At 50.3% G+C, this 12,244-nt stretch overlaps 1 protein-coding gene across 1 annotated transcript in view; it reads left to right on the top strand.

Annotated features, from left to right (window-relative positions):
- Positions 1 to 2,886: 2,886 nt before the first annotated feature.
- Positions 2,887 to 12,244, top strand: part of KBTBD12 (kelch repeat and BTB domain containing 12) — a 53,974-nt gene continuing 44,616 nt past the window's right edge. Inside the window, exon 1 of the mRNA XM_020881060.2 lies at positions 2,887 to 2,979. The gene's annotated coding sequence lies outside the window, so the exon portion shown is untranslated. The remainder of the gene's footprint in view (positions 2,980 to 12,244) is intronic.

The following is a 12,244-nucleotide window of genomic DNA, read 5'->3' on the forward strand; positions in this document are numbered from 1 at the left end:
GACCAGAGTGTAAATAACAGAGCTGCCGGCCGCCCAAGGAGAGACCAGACTGCCCGGGTCGACCCTCGGGGGCGAGGTCTGACCACGTGACCAAGCCACGGCCAACAGTATCTGGCGTGTGATTCCTGAGTGCATCCCTAAAGAAGGGACTTCTCTCCCCTCCCCTTTTTTCCCCTTCCTCTCCCGCTGGAGGTGGTGGTGAGTCGTCTTGGAGCCTATGGACCACGGCGATGCTCCAGGGAAGTGGGAAGCAAGGGACCCCGGGGCACTGACGCTGGAACTGCCTTCAGAGCCCGGAGCCCTTCCCCAGGTAGGAGTGTGAAAGAGAAACGGACTTCTCCCTTCTCAGGGAACTATCACTGGAGTGCTTTGTGGGAGCAACTAAACTCATACATCCTTTTTTTTTTTAGAATGAGCCTTATTTACTTGTCTGGCTCAACTCTTGGTTGCAGCACACAGAATCCTCACTGCATCATGCGAGATTTTTCCTCGTGCTACACAAACTCTCGTTGTGGCATGCAGACTCAATCACTGTGATGTGTGGGCTTAGTTGTCCCTCGGTGTGTGGTTAAGAACCCGCCGGCCAATGCAGGAGACACAAGAGACGCGGAGTCGATGCCTGGGTCAGGAAGATCCCCTGCAGGAGGGCATGGCAACCCACTCCAGTGTTCTTGCCTAGAGGAGCCTGACGGCTACAGGCCATGGAGTTGCACAGAGTCAGACACGACTGAAGCGACTTAATACACATGTGGGATTTCAGTTCCCCGACCAGGGATCGAACCCATGTCTCCAGATTCTTAACCACAAGAGCGCCCAGGAAGTCCCCGAACTAATACTTCTTAATGCACACATCTGGAAGATACTAAAGGTCACTTAGCTTTCTTTTGCTGAAGAACTGATGCTTTTGAACTGTGGTGTTGGAGAAGACTCTTGAGAGTCCCTTGGACTGCAAGGAGATCCAACCAGTCCATCCTAGAGGAGATCAGTCCTGGATGTTCACTGGAAGGACTGATGCTGAAGCTGAAACTCCAGTACTTTGGCCACCTGATGCGAAGAGTTGACTCGTTGGAAAAGACCCTGATGCTGGGAGGGATTGGGGGCAGGAGGAGAAGGGGCCGATAGAGGATGAGATGGCTGGATGGCATCACCAACTCAATGGGCACGAGTTTGAGTAAATTCCGGGTGTTGGTGATGGACAGGGAGGCCTGGCGTGCTGCGATTTATGGGGTCGCAAAGAATCGGACACGACTGAGCGACTGAACTGAACTGAACTGAACAGTCTCTTAATAATCCCACAGACAGTAACAATTAGTCAGGCCTGTTGAGAAATGAGTTGGACTCTGCCTCAAGAGAGATTTGATTATTTGTGTACTCAGGATCTGAGGAACTCATTGCTGGGGAAATGAAATCATCTGGGGATGTGGAGAGAAGTTTGGCTTCTAGAAGGTTCGTGACCTTTCCAACCCCCCTCACATCTATTAGATTAAGCTGTGTGCAGCCCTGGCCGTCCCCAGGCCAGGCTGTCTAAGGGGCTTGTCATCCCAGGAGCAGGAAGGCAAAGCTTAGCAGACAGACAGCACCTCCCTTCTCCACGCTTCCCCGTGACAGGTTGTTACAGCAGGAGAGCCTCCGAAAGAAACATGATTCCTGCCTCTGGCTGAGGACCCGACACGGTCCGAATTATCAGTGAGAGGTGACTGTGGCCCAATTCCAAGACCTGTGGGGAGAGCAGTCTGCATTTTTTAAATGTTTAGTTAATTGATTAATCTTAATTGGAGGATAGTTACAATATTGTGATGGTTTTTGCAATACATCAGCATGAATTGGCCACAGATATACATGGGTCCACCCCCATCCCATCCTCAACCCCCCTCACTTCCCTCCCCACCCCGCCCCCTAGGTTGTCCCAGACACCCGCTCTGGGAGCCTTGCTTCACGCTGCTTCGAGATCACATGAAGCATCTGGTCATCTCTTTTACAAATGGTCCTGTATACGTTTCCATGCTATTCTCTCAAACCCTCCCACCCTCTCCTTTAACGGCAGCTGCCTCCTCAGGAGAAAACCGCTTGGGGAGCAGGGTGGCTATCACAGCACCTTCAGCATCAGCTCTCTAATAACGTGGGTGTGAGCCGGCTGCGTCTGCTTCCCCGAGGTGTCCCCGGGGCTTCTCTGGGGGCTCAGACGGGAAAGACTCTGCCTGCGATGCAGGAGACTGCAGGTTCGACCCCTGGGTCAGGTAGATCCCCTGGAGGAGGGCACGGAGACTCCACTCCAGTGTTCTCGCCTGGAAAAATCCCATAGACAGAGGCTGCCCTCAAGGGGGTCGCAAAGAGTCGGACAGACTGAGCGACTGAAGTCCAGCTGATGTCCCCCAGAGTCTGAGCTGCTCACGGGAGGTCAGGGCGCCAGGTGAGACCTGCTTCCTGCCTCTCCCCAGCTCTGCCCCATCACCCCCATCAGGGCCCACTCCCTGACCATGGGCTCTCCGCGGGGCCAGCATGCCGAGGCGGGCAGGACAGAGCCCGTGGCCTGTGCGGAGGTGTTGGCACCTGGCTACAGTGTGGTTCCAGGGTGAGCACCGTGCGCCCGGGGGGAACCGCCGGGCTCCCAGCGCTTCAGGCCGGAACAGCCACAAAGGACAAACGACTGCGCGAGGACGGCTGGGACCTCCCTGCTCACCACGAGGCTCGGGCACGAGGCCCTCGCGCGCGTGCAACACGCGTGTACACACACACGTGCACGCAAGTACACACGCAGGCGCGCGGTGCCTGCGCCTGGGGGCGCGCGCGGAGGGCGAGCACCTGTCCGCGCGGAGCTGCCAGCTCGGTTCCCTGCCCGCCGGCCCGCGCGCCCTCCCCGCGCCGTCTATTTATATGCGTCCCGGCTCGGCCCGTATTGGTCAGGCGCCCGGCCGGTCAGGCGCCATCGCGGCGGCCCCAGCGGAGCGACTGCGGCCGCGCCTTCAGCCGGGCAGCCCCGTGAGTAGCGGCGACCCTCCTCGGGGCGGGGGGACCACCCGCGCGTCCCGGGGCCCTCCGGCTCCTGCGCCTCCGCCGCGAGCGCAGTCCCGCGCTGGGACCCGCCAGGTCCTGGGGCGCCCTCGCCGGCCCGTGAGCGCTGGGGCGGGGGCGCCTGTGCCTGCCCGTCCCGGGGGTCCTCCTGGAACCCGAGGACAGTGCCCGGCACAGCACGCGGTCCAGAGTCTTCACTGCAGATTGAAGATTCTAACCGTCCTGCGTCTCCCTCCCGCGCCGACGCCCGACGCCCGGGGGGACTCGAGGAGCCAGCTAAAGGCTCCGGGGAGAATGCGAAGAGGCCGCGAAGGGAGCAGCAAAGGAGACCCGTCTCTTGCAGCTCCTCTCCCTCCTGGGCGGCCGTGGCGCCCCGGTGTGGTTTATTACCATGCAGTAAATCCAGGGTTGTCAGTACGCCCGGGAGACTCGGAGCACTCAGGCCGGGCCAGACCCATTTCTGCCAGGCTCTGAACAAGATGGTGATGCTGAAAGGCAATGGGTTGGGGACTAGCGGGGAAGCCAGGGGTCACCAAGGTAACGGCTGTAGGGGTGAGAAAATAACAGCCCCAGCGGAGGAGTTAGAGAGGAGGGCGGAGGCCGCGGAGGAGGGGCGGGGGATGGGGGGCGTGTCTCCTCTGAGAGGTGGGGTTACCCAAGGCCTGCTGGTGGTCCTCGCCATGGAAATTAAGAACCCTCTGTTGCCCTGTCTTCCTTTTTTTTTTTCTTCAATGGATGCTGGAATATGTCAGCTTTGCATGTTGACAAGTTACCAAAAAAAGTCTGTGAGCTGCCAATTTGCTATCTCTGGCTTCAGGCCCCGAAGAACAGGGGCCAGGGCCAAATTCCCGAGCACACGGTGACTGGGGACCGATCTTGAGGGCCAGAGACCTGGATGTCAGAATGTGTCAAGCTGCAGGCAAGGAAATCGAGGTAATGATTCTGCAGCATTTATTTGCCTCGGAAAAAAGGGATAGCAACTTAAAGAATCAAGCGCCACTTTTATACGTAGAAAGAAAACATCTTCAAGATACTGGTTAATAATATGCATAAAAGCTATGAACTTGTAATTTAGGGCTAAGCAAAGCATTCATTTAACTGCACAAGCCTTGTTGAGCAACTCTCCTGTGCCAGGCAGTGTCACAGACAGATGTTAGAAACACAAAAGGAGGGACTTCCCAGGTGGTCCGGCAGCTATGAGTTTGCTCTCCCAATGTAGGGGGCCCAGGTTTGATCTCTGGACAGGGAACTAGATCCCACATGCCGCAGCTAAGACCCAGCACAGCCAGATAAGTAAATAATGTTTTTTAAGAAAGAATACAAGAGGATTAAGATCGGAGTCCCGTGGTCACTGTGCTCCCCGGTGAGAAGGGAGGGGGGTGGACACAGAAATAAATTGTGGTAATAGCAGTGCTTTGGACTGCAAAGAGATCCAACCAGTCCATCCTAAAGGAGATCAGTCCTGGGTGTTCATTGGAAGGACTGATGCTGAAGCTGAAACTCCAATACTCTGGCCACCTGATGTGAAGAACTGACTCATTGGAAAAGACCCTGATGCTGGGAAAGACTGAAGGCGGGAGGAGAAGGGGGCGACAGAGGATGAGATGGCTGGATGGCATCACCGACTCGATGGACATGGGTTTGGGTGGACTCCGGGAGTTGGTGATGGACAGGGAGGCCTGGTGTGCTGCAGTCCATGGGGTCGCAGAATCGGACACGCCTGAGCGACTGAACTGACTGACTGAACCACAGTGAAGTCACTGCTGTGCTCAAGGTAAGAAGCAAGGAAGGGCCTTGAAGGCTTCACTGAGAGGCTGATGTCTGGGCTGAACTTTGAAGAGCCAGTCCCAGTTTTTGAGGCGGAAGCGGGTGAAGGGTGCTACAGACAGAGAGCAACATGTGAGGCTGGCTGCGCGGGACGCCAAGGTGCGCCGTCACGGAGAGCCTGCTAACACAGGGGGGCGCAGTCAGCCTCTGAGACAGGCAGGGCTGGGAGGGCCGCGGAGACGGCCTTCTGATGCCTGGATGGCGCTGGTGAAAACAGGCTCAAGATAACTTCTGTGACCGTGGGGAGACTGATTCATGCACAGAGTCACCAGCTCCCAGAAGGGCTCTGGAACTCAGGCATCACTTTCTGAGGTCATGTTGACCTTCCTCGGCTTGCCAACCAAAATCTGTTCAAAGGGGTTTTATGCTGGAATTTGGGACCCTACCCACGTAATTTCTTAGGTCTTCAGTCTTTTTCATCAGTAAAATTCAAGGCTTTACTGTTGACCAACTCTATCATTTCAGATTATAACCTCCTCACATACTGAACATGTCTATGGGGAAAAAATATATACACTAATTCAGGAATCCAGTAACTTCTTTTCCCACCAAAGCAGATGTAGGAAGACATTGTTCCTGCCTTTCTCTCAAGGCAGTTCTCATTCAGACTGGAGAAGTAGGGTGTGAGCTTTTGGATTTTCCAGTGACTCGTAAGTTAGGTTGCCTTCACTGTGACAGTAGATTCATAATATATCTATATATCCTGTCTGTCTGTCTCTCTATATATATATACATACACTAATGTGGTTTACAGTGTATGTTCAATTTTCAAAGTTGGTAAGTTTCTCTAATGTTAATACAAATTTTAATTTTAAACTTAGTTTATGCAATATTTAAGACATGCAAAAAGGCATAAGGAATACTAATAAAATGCGTCAGGTGCCCCCATGTAACTGATGAAATTAAACGTGGATTATTCAGTCGAAGCTCCTTGCTCCTTCTCCAACTGTGTCCCCTTCCTTCCGTGCCTTCCGAAGGCAGCTACTGTCCTGAAGGTGGTGTTTATAGTTAACTTTCATTTCTTTATATTCCACTACAGTTGTATGTATCCCCTTAAAGAATATGCAGTTCTTCTAACTTCTTCCTTTATTTTCTGGTCGCACCGTGTGGCATGCGGGATCTTATTTCCCGGACCAGGGATTGAACCTACGCCCTGTGCACTGGGAACACAGTTCTAACCACTGGACAGCTAGGGAAGCCCCATGACTTCTCATTTTAATATAATGTCAAACTTACAGGACAATTCTAATAATAGTGCAAAAAACTCCCTAAAGCCCTTTACCACACTCACCAAATGTTTATATTTACATTATCATAACATACACTATGTTTACTCATTAGAGTATATGATGTTGTTTTGCATGTTTTAAACAAGACGTCAATGGCACGCAGCCCGCGTTCTTCACAGTCTTTTTCACATACTAAGGTTTGTGAAATTCATCCATGTTGACACATGTAGCTCTAGTTCATTCTTTTCTTAAGCTTCTACAAGCTCTTTTTAAATACTGTACAATATTCTCTTGAGTGAGTATGCTATAGTCTATCTGTTCTCCCGTTATTGGCTATTTAGGCTCTTTCCAAAGTTTTGCTAATTCAAACAGTGCTGCTATGACTTTAAACTACATTTAACTTCAGCAAAATATAGAGGCATGGTCACGTATGAATCATGATTCAGAGAGGGTTGGATGGCATCACCGACTCGATGGACATGAGTCTGAGTAAACTCCGGGAGTTGGTGATGGACAGGGAGGCCTGGCATGCTGCAGTCCATGGGGTGGCAAAGAGTCGGACATGACTGAGCGACTGAACTGAACTGAACTGAGCAACTTTAAAGGTAATATAAAGATTATAAAACTAAACATCGTAAAAGCACAACACTGGCCATTTAAATTAACATTTTTATGTCCCGTTAAACTTTATAGCAATCCACTTCTTAAAACTAAGCATTCTGGACGTGGGTGAACTGCGTGTTGGATTGGCAGAGTAATTGGGCTTATTCTTGTGACACATTTATCTTTGCTACTCATTTTTTCCCATTGTTATGGGCACTATTAATATGAGTGCACCAATTCAGTCTTCTGTAAATTGGAGCAGAGAATAACTTCCCATTGATATCACTGAGAACATTTGTACAGTTTTATTTTGCTGATGAAAGGAGAATGCCCTCTGTGCGCCGCCCCACCCCCCAGGAAAAGTTGCTGTCGGTTCTTTTACTTGTGAGCCGAGTCTGTGCCACGAGCAGTTTGTCTAGGGGCACAAACATTTTTATTGTTCAAAAATTATTTGCCCAGGTGTATTCAGCTTCACCAGGCAAATTACATATTGGAGATGCATGGCCTTATTTCATTCTCCCAACTATTCTTATATAATTCTTGACACTAATCTCAGGCCAGGAATCAGAAAGAGGCTGAGAAACTTGCTCGTGTTGTAAACGGCACAGCAAGGTCGCAGAACTCAGGTCTCAGGAACCCAAGAGAAAGTCCATGTTCCTCACCTCTGAGCCACACTGCTACCCCACCATGAGCACCTGGACCCAAAGGACTGATCCAACTGTGACTACTTTGTTTATATACAGTGCCCCCATTTTACTGATGCAGAAACCAGCATGCAGAAAGGTTCCATCGTTCTAGGATGACAGCAAGTAAATGGCTCAGCTCAGACCCAGGATTGTGGTGTGTGTGTGTGAGTCGCTCAGTCGTGTCCGACTCTTTGTGACCCCATGGACTGAAACCTGCCAGGCTTCTCTGTCCACGGGATTCTCCAGGCAAGAATACTGGAGTGGGTTGCCATTCCCTTCTCTAGGGGATCTTCCCAACCCAAGGATCAAACCCAGGTCTCCCACATTGCGGGCACATTCTTTACCGTCTGAGTCACCAGGGGAGCCCAGGCCCAGGACCGCCTCACTTTAAAGCCCCGTCTCCAACACCGGTGTCTTCTACGCAGCTTATACGTACAAGAAACAATGCTGGGAACGCTTGTTGAAGTATTTAACTGCCCAAGCGTTTTCCAGGGTCTCCACCAGGAAAGTCATTTGGTCTGTAAATCCATGGCAATTAGAGTAGCTTTCAGAAGTTGTATAAAAGGTGGTTAAAAGGAACAGATACTTAAATATATAAGCTCATCTAAAAAAATCATAAATGCTTCTTCCGATTGTGAAAAGTATTATTTATTGTTGTTGTTGAAGCCAGTGCTTGGGGCAGAGAAACTGTATCCAAACATTTATTTAGAAAATTGATTTATCTTCGGGAATCTCGGGGAGACAACCAGATCTTTTTAAAATAGGAATCTGACCCTTCCCCATCTCAAAACTCTCCAGCTGGATTGAAGCAGAGAGTTGGAGGCTGGGCGCCCGGCAGAGTCTGGACGGTGGGTTTCCTTCTGACAGTGGGCGGGCTTGTTGTCCTGTGGTCTGTTTTGTATAGCCCACCAGCTCAGAATGAATTTCATCATCTTAAATGGCTTTTTAAAACCAAAAGCAGAATAGCATTTCATGATGTGAAAATGCACAACATGCAAGTTTCAGTGTCTGTAGGACATTTTTTGGCGCAGAGCGATGCTCATGTGTTACATGCTGTCTACAGCCACCCCTGCACTTCAGTGGCCATGCTGAGCTCAGACAGAAACCCGCGAAGCCGAGACTCCGTCTCTGGCCCTAGCCGGGTGCTTGCGTTAGAGGGCTGACTGAGAGGGCAGGCTCTGGAGTCTGGGTTCAAGACTCAGTTCCTCTGCTTATAAGATGTGGTCGCTGAATGTGAACAGGTAAATTCCGATGAGTTGACTTAGTGATTTCTGCCTTCTATCAAGGAGAAATGAGCAACACTGGAAATTTCTACAGTTCTTTTGCTCCACAGTGTAGCAACAGAGAACGTAAGGATACAGCAAGAGTGAAACTGTAAAATATGTATTTGCAATTCCTTATGCAGTGTTGTCTCATGTTCATGCATACGCCACTTGTACTAGTGAGGCCTCTTGAGCGCTAACAGCAGCCACCAACTCAAGCTTGCTCAGACATCGGAGGGAGTGGGATCTCCCTCTGGACTGAAACATACAGATATGAGGCAGGTCTCCAGCGCCGGCACTCTGAAATCGCTGCCTCCTTTCCTGTCCTGGCTCCGTCCTCCTGCCGGCTGTGGGCGCATGGCGCAGAGGGCCGACCCCTGATCTGTGCAGCACGCGGATGCCCCCGACCCCCTGATCTGTGCAGCACATGGACACCCCCTACCACTGCACCAGAGGCTGAGTGTCACTGCAGTCGGACCAGTCTCAGGGTCCCGCTGGCCCCTGAAGCAGGCTCAGGGCAAAGGCCGTGGGGGGGAGTCCCACCCGCTCTGCTCCGAGGGAGGCAGGCTGGGTGCTGAGAGAATGCTGGCTCTGTGAGTACAGAGCTGCATGTAAGACGTTACCTGTGACATGTTTATCAAGAAAACTGGCCCAGGGACTTCCCTGGTGCTCCAGTGGTAAGATTCAGCGGTCCCAGTGCAGGCGGCCCTGGTTCTACCCCCAGGCAACGAACTGGATCCCACACGCCGCAACTAAGGGTTCACACGCCACCCGAAGATCGCAGTGCCCACGTTCTGCAGCGGCACAGCCAAATGCATAAATAAATAAGATAGAGGTTTAAAAACAGAAAACCCATCCATCATGGACCAAGGATTCTGTTTTTAATATTTGAAACGAATGCCACTTCTGTTTTTGTTTTTGTTTATTTGCCACTTCTGTTTTTATGAAACTAGTCCTAAGCTAAAAGGTTCAACAAGGGTGGCTTGGTTCCTGCCTGAAAGATACAAAATCCTAGGCTGCAGTCATAACGCTTGGGTCCCCAGTGCCTCGTTTCCCTCCAGCATCATCAAGATAAGCGCTTTAGGAACCAGCAAGGCTGAACTGCCTGCATTGTGTTACATCTTGGAATCCCACCGGGAAGCTTGCTCTTGGCTTTCTAGCACTGTGGGGGTAGGTGCCCTTTGAAAGAGTCTTATATATCAGTAAATGGAATGGAAATCTTCAAACATTTATTTCCTTGTAAGACCAGTTTTGCAGTTTTTAAGTTGAGGCAACAGCTGTCATGTAAAGCTGACTGATGTGTTTATGTATGAAGAAGCCTGCATAATATGGTTTGGACCACTTGTAATGTGTCGCAGGAGAGCTCAGACAGATAATGACTGCCTAATTACCTGTAATTGGATTCTCTTTGTAAAAATCTACAACAAAGCAAAAAAGCAAAGGTTCACTTTTAGCCTGAAAACTCTTACATAGGAAGTTTAACTTCTTATTGAAATATACCTGAGCCATTGTTCTGTTCTTATTGCTGTTTAATTGCTAAGTCATAGCCGACTCTTTGCGACCCCATGGGCTGTAACCTGCCAGCTCCTCTGTTCGTGGGATTTCCAGGCAAGAATACTGGAGTGGGTTGCCATTTTCTCCTCCAGGGGATCTTCCCGACCCAGGGATTGAACCTGTGTCTTCTGCATTGGCAGGCAGGTTCTTTACTACTGAGCCAGCAGGGAAGCCAGCTGAGCCATTACTGCCAGAAAATCCGTCAAGGAGAGCTGTATTCTCATTTTGAGTGTACCGATTGTGGGACTGGCTAGTCACTATGATTCCACACCCTTGAGCACAGTCATCTTTTAGGTCTTATAGTTGCTATTATATCATTAAACTTTCCTTTCATGCTTAACCCTTGTTTCCTGAAGTGAACTTTAATTCAACACTGAAAACATGCCATGTCTCATTGAGACATGTGAGATTTCTAATGCTTTACCAGATCATAGAAATTCAGAAAGCTTATAACCTTACAGCTGACAGATCCTGCTTTCACGGTGTGGAAGGCATCGCCTCCCTTTCTTTCTTAGCTCCTCTGCTGACTGCTGCCATCGATGTTAATTCTTGCTGTGAACAACTTTAGCCATGTTACACCTGGATGGGGTGACAGAGACTTGAGATCCACTCCTCCCATCAAGGGCTTCCGACTCTAGGAATGTCTTTCTTTAGAGCAAAATGGCTAATTAGCTTCCTTGAAACATCCTGTTTCCATTCCCCTGGGGAAAGTGAAGCTGAGACAAGCTTAGAGAGATTTTTAATTAGACTTGTGCCTTTTCAGGCAAGAAGTAATTCGGCCTCTGCCTCTACCCTGGGAGATGGGAGAGAGCCAGGGAGGGTCAGAAAGAGGGGGTGACTCTTGTGGGTTCTGTAAGTTTAGGACGATTTCCTTGTGAGTTTCAAGGGCTCTGCGTTCTCACATCAACAGACACTTGATTGTGCTTTGCTTTCCCAAGCGCTGTTTTGAAGTATTTACTCCACAGCAAACTCTGAGCAGAATTTTAGTGGACTGTTTTTCCAGCTAGCCTACAAGGCCCCTTGTGATTTTGCAGACTGGCTGTGATCACATCTGGGTGCATTTTGGGGGACGGCGCATGCAACCTTTGGGGTGGTGGGGTTGCATCTCCACAGAGAGACTGTCTCCTGATGACCCCGGTCCTCCACTTGCGGGTCAGCTGAATTTGGTAACAGGAAGTGGACACACAAAAGGTGCCCATCTTGACTCCCTGCTGGCCCGGTGGTTGAGAGTCTGCCTGCCAACGTGGAGGACACAGGTTTGATCCCCAGTCTGGGAAGATTCCACACGCCTCGGGGCAACAAAGCCCATGCGCCACAGTTCCTGAAGCCCACACACCCTAGAGCACGGGAGGCCCCTGGACCGGGAAGCCTGCACCCCGCAGCTGGGGAGCAGCCCCACCCCGCAGCTGGAGAAAGCCGCCCAGCAACCAAGACCCAGCGCACCACAGACAAACAAGTAAAATCATTTTTTAAAAAGGTGGCCATCTATTCTCTCTTCATTCACCTTGGCAGAGAGGTCTTTCCAGCCCTCCTAGAAAAATCTCTGCCATAAGTTAGAGAAGTATTGTTCGTGGTTAATAATTTATTAGTTGTTTTTTTTTTTTACTATCAATGCCATTATTTTAGATGCCACAGTAGTTGTCTTTTGTTGTTTTTTTGCTGTTGTTTAGTCACTAAGTTGTGTCTGGCTCTTTGCGACCCTATGGACTGTAGCCCACCAGGCTCCTCTGTCTATGGGATTCTCCAGGCAAGAATACTGGAGTGATTGCCATTTCCTTCTCCAGGGGATCTTCCTGAACCAGGCACTGAGTCTCCTGCTTGGCAAGTGGGTTCTTCACTGCTGGGCCATCAGGGAAGCCCCCTAGTGGTTGTCTTAATACAAAAAGTCTGCTTGGAATGAATGTTTACTTATAAACGGCAACCCACTCCAGTATTTTTGCCTAGAGAATCCCATGGACAGAAGAGTCTGGTGGGCTACAGTCTGTGGGGTCGCAAAGAGTCAGACAAGACTGAGCGACTAATGCTATACTGTCTCTTAGAACTAAGGCTGCATGTTTGAATTTCAGAGAAT

This window comes from Odocoileus virginianus, unplaced genomic scaffold (assembly GCF_023699985.2).
Source record: "Odocoileus virginianus isolate 20LAN1187 ecotype Illinois unplaced genomic scaffold, Ovbor_1.2 Unplaced_Contig_3, whole genome shotgun sequence".
Taxonomy (NCBI): domain Eukaryota; kingdom Metazoa; phylum Chordata; class Mammalia; order Artiodactyla; family Cervidae; genus Odocoileus; species Odocoileus virginianus.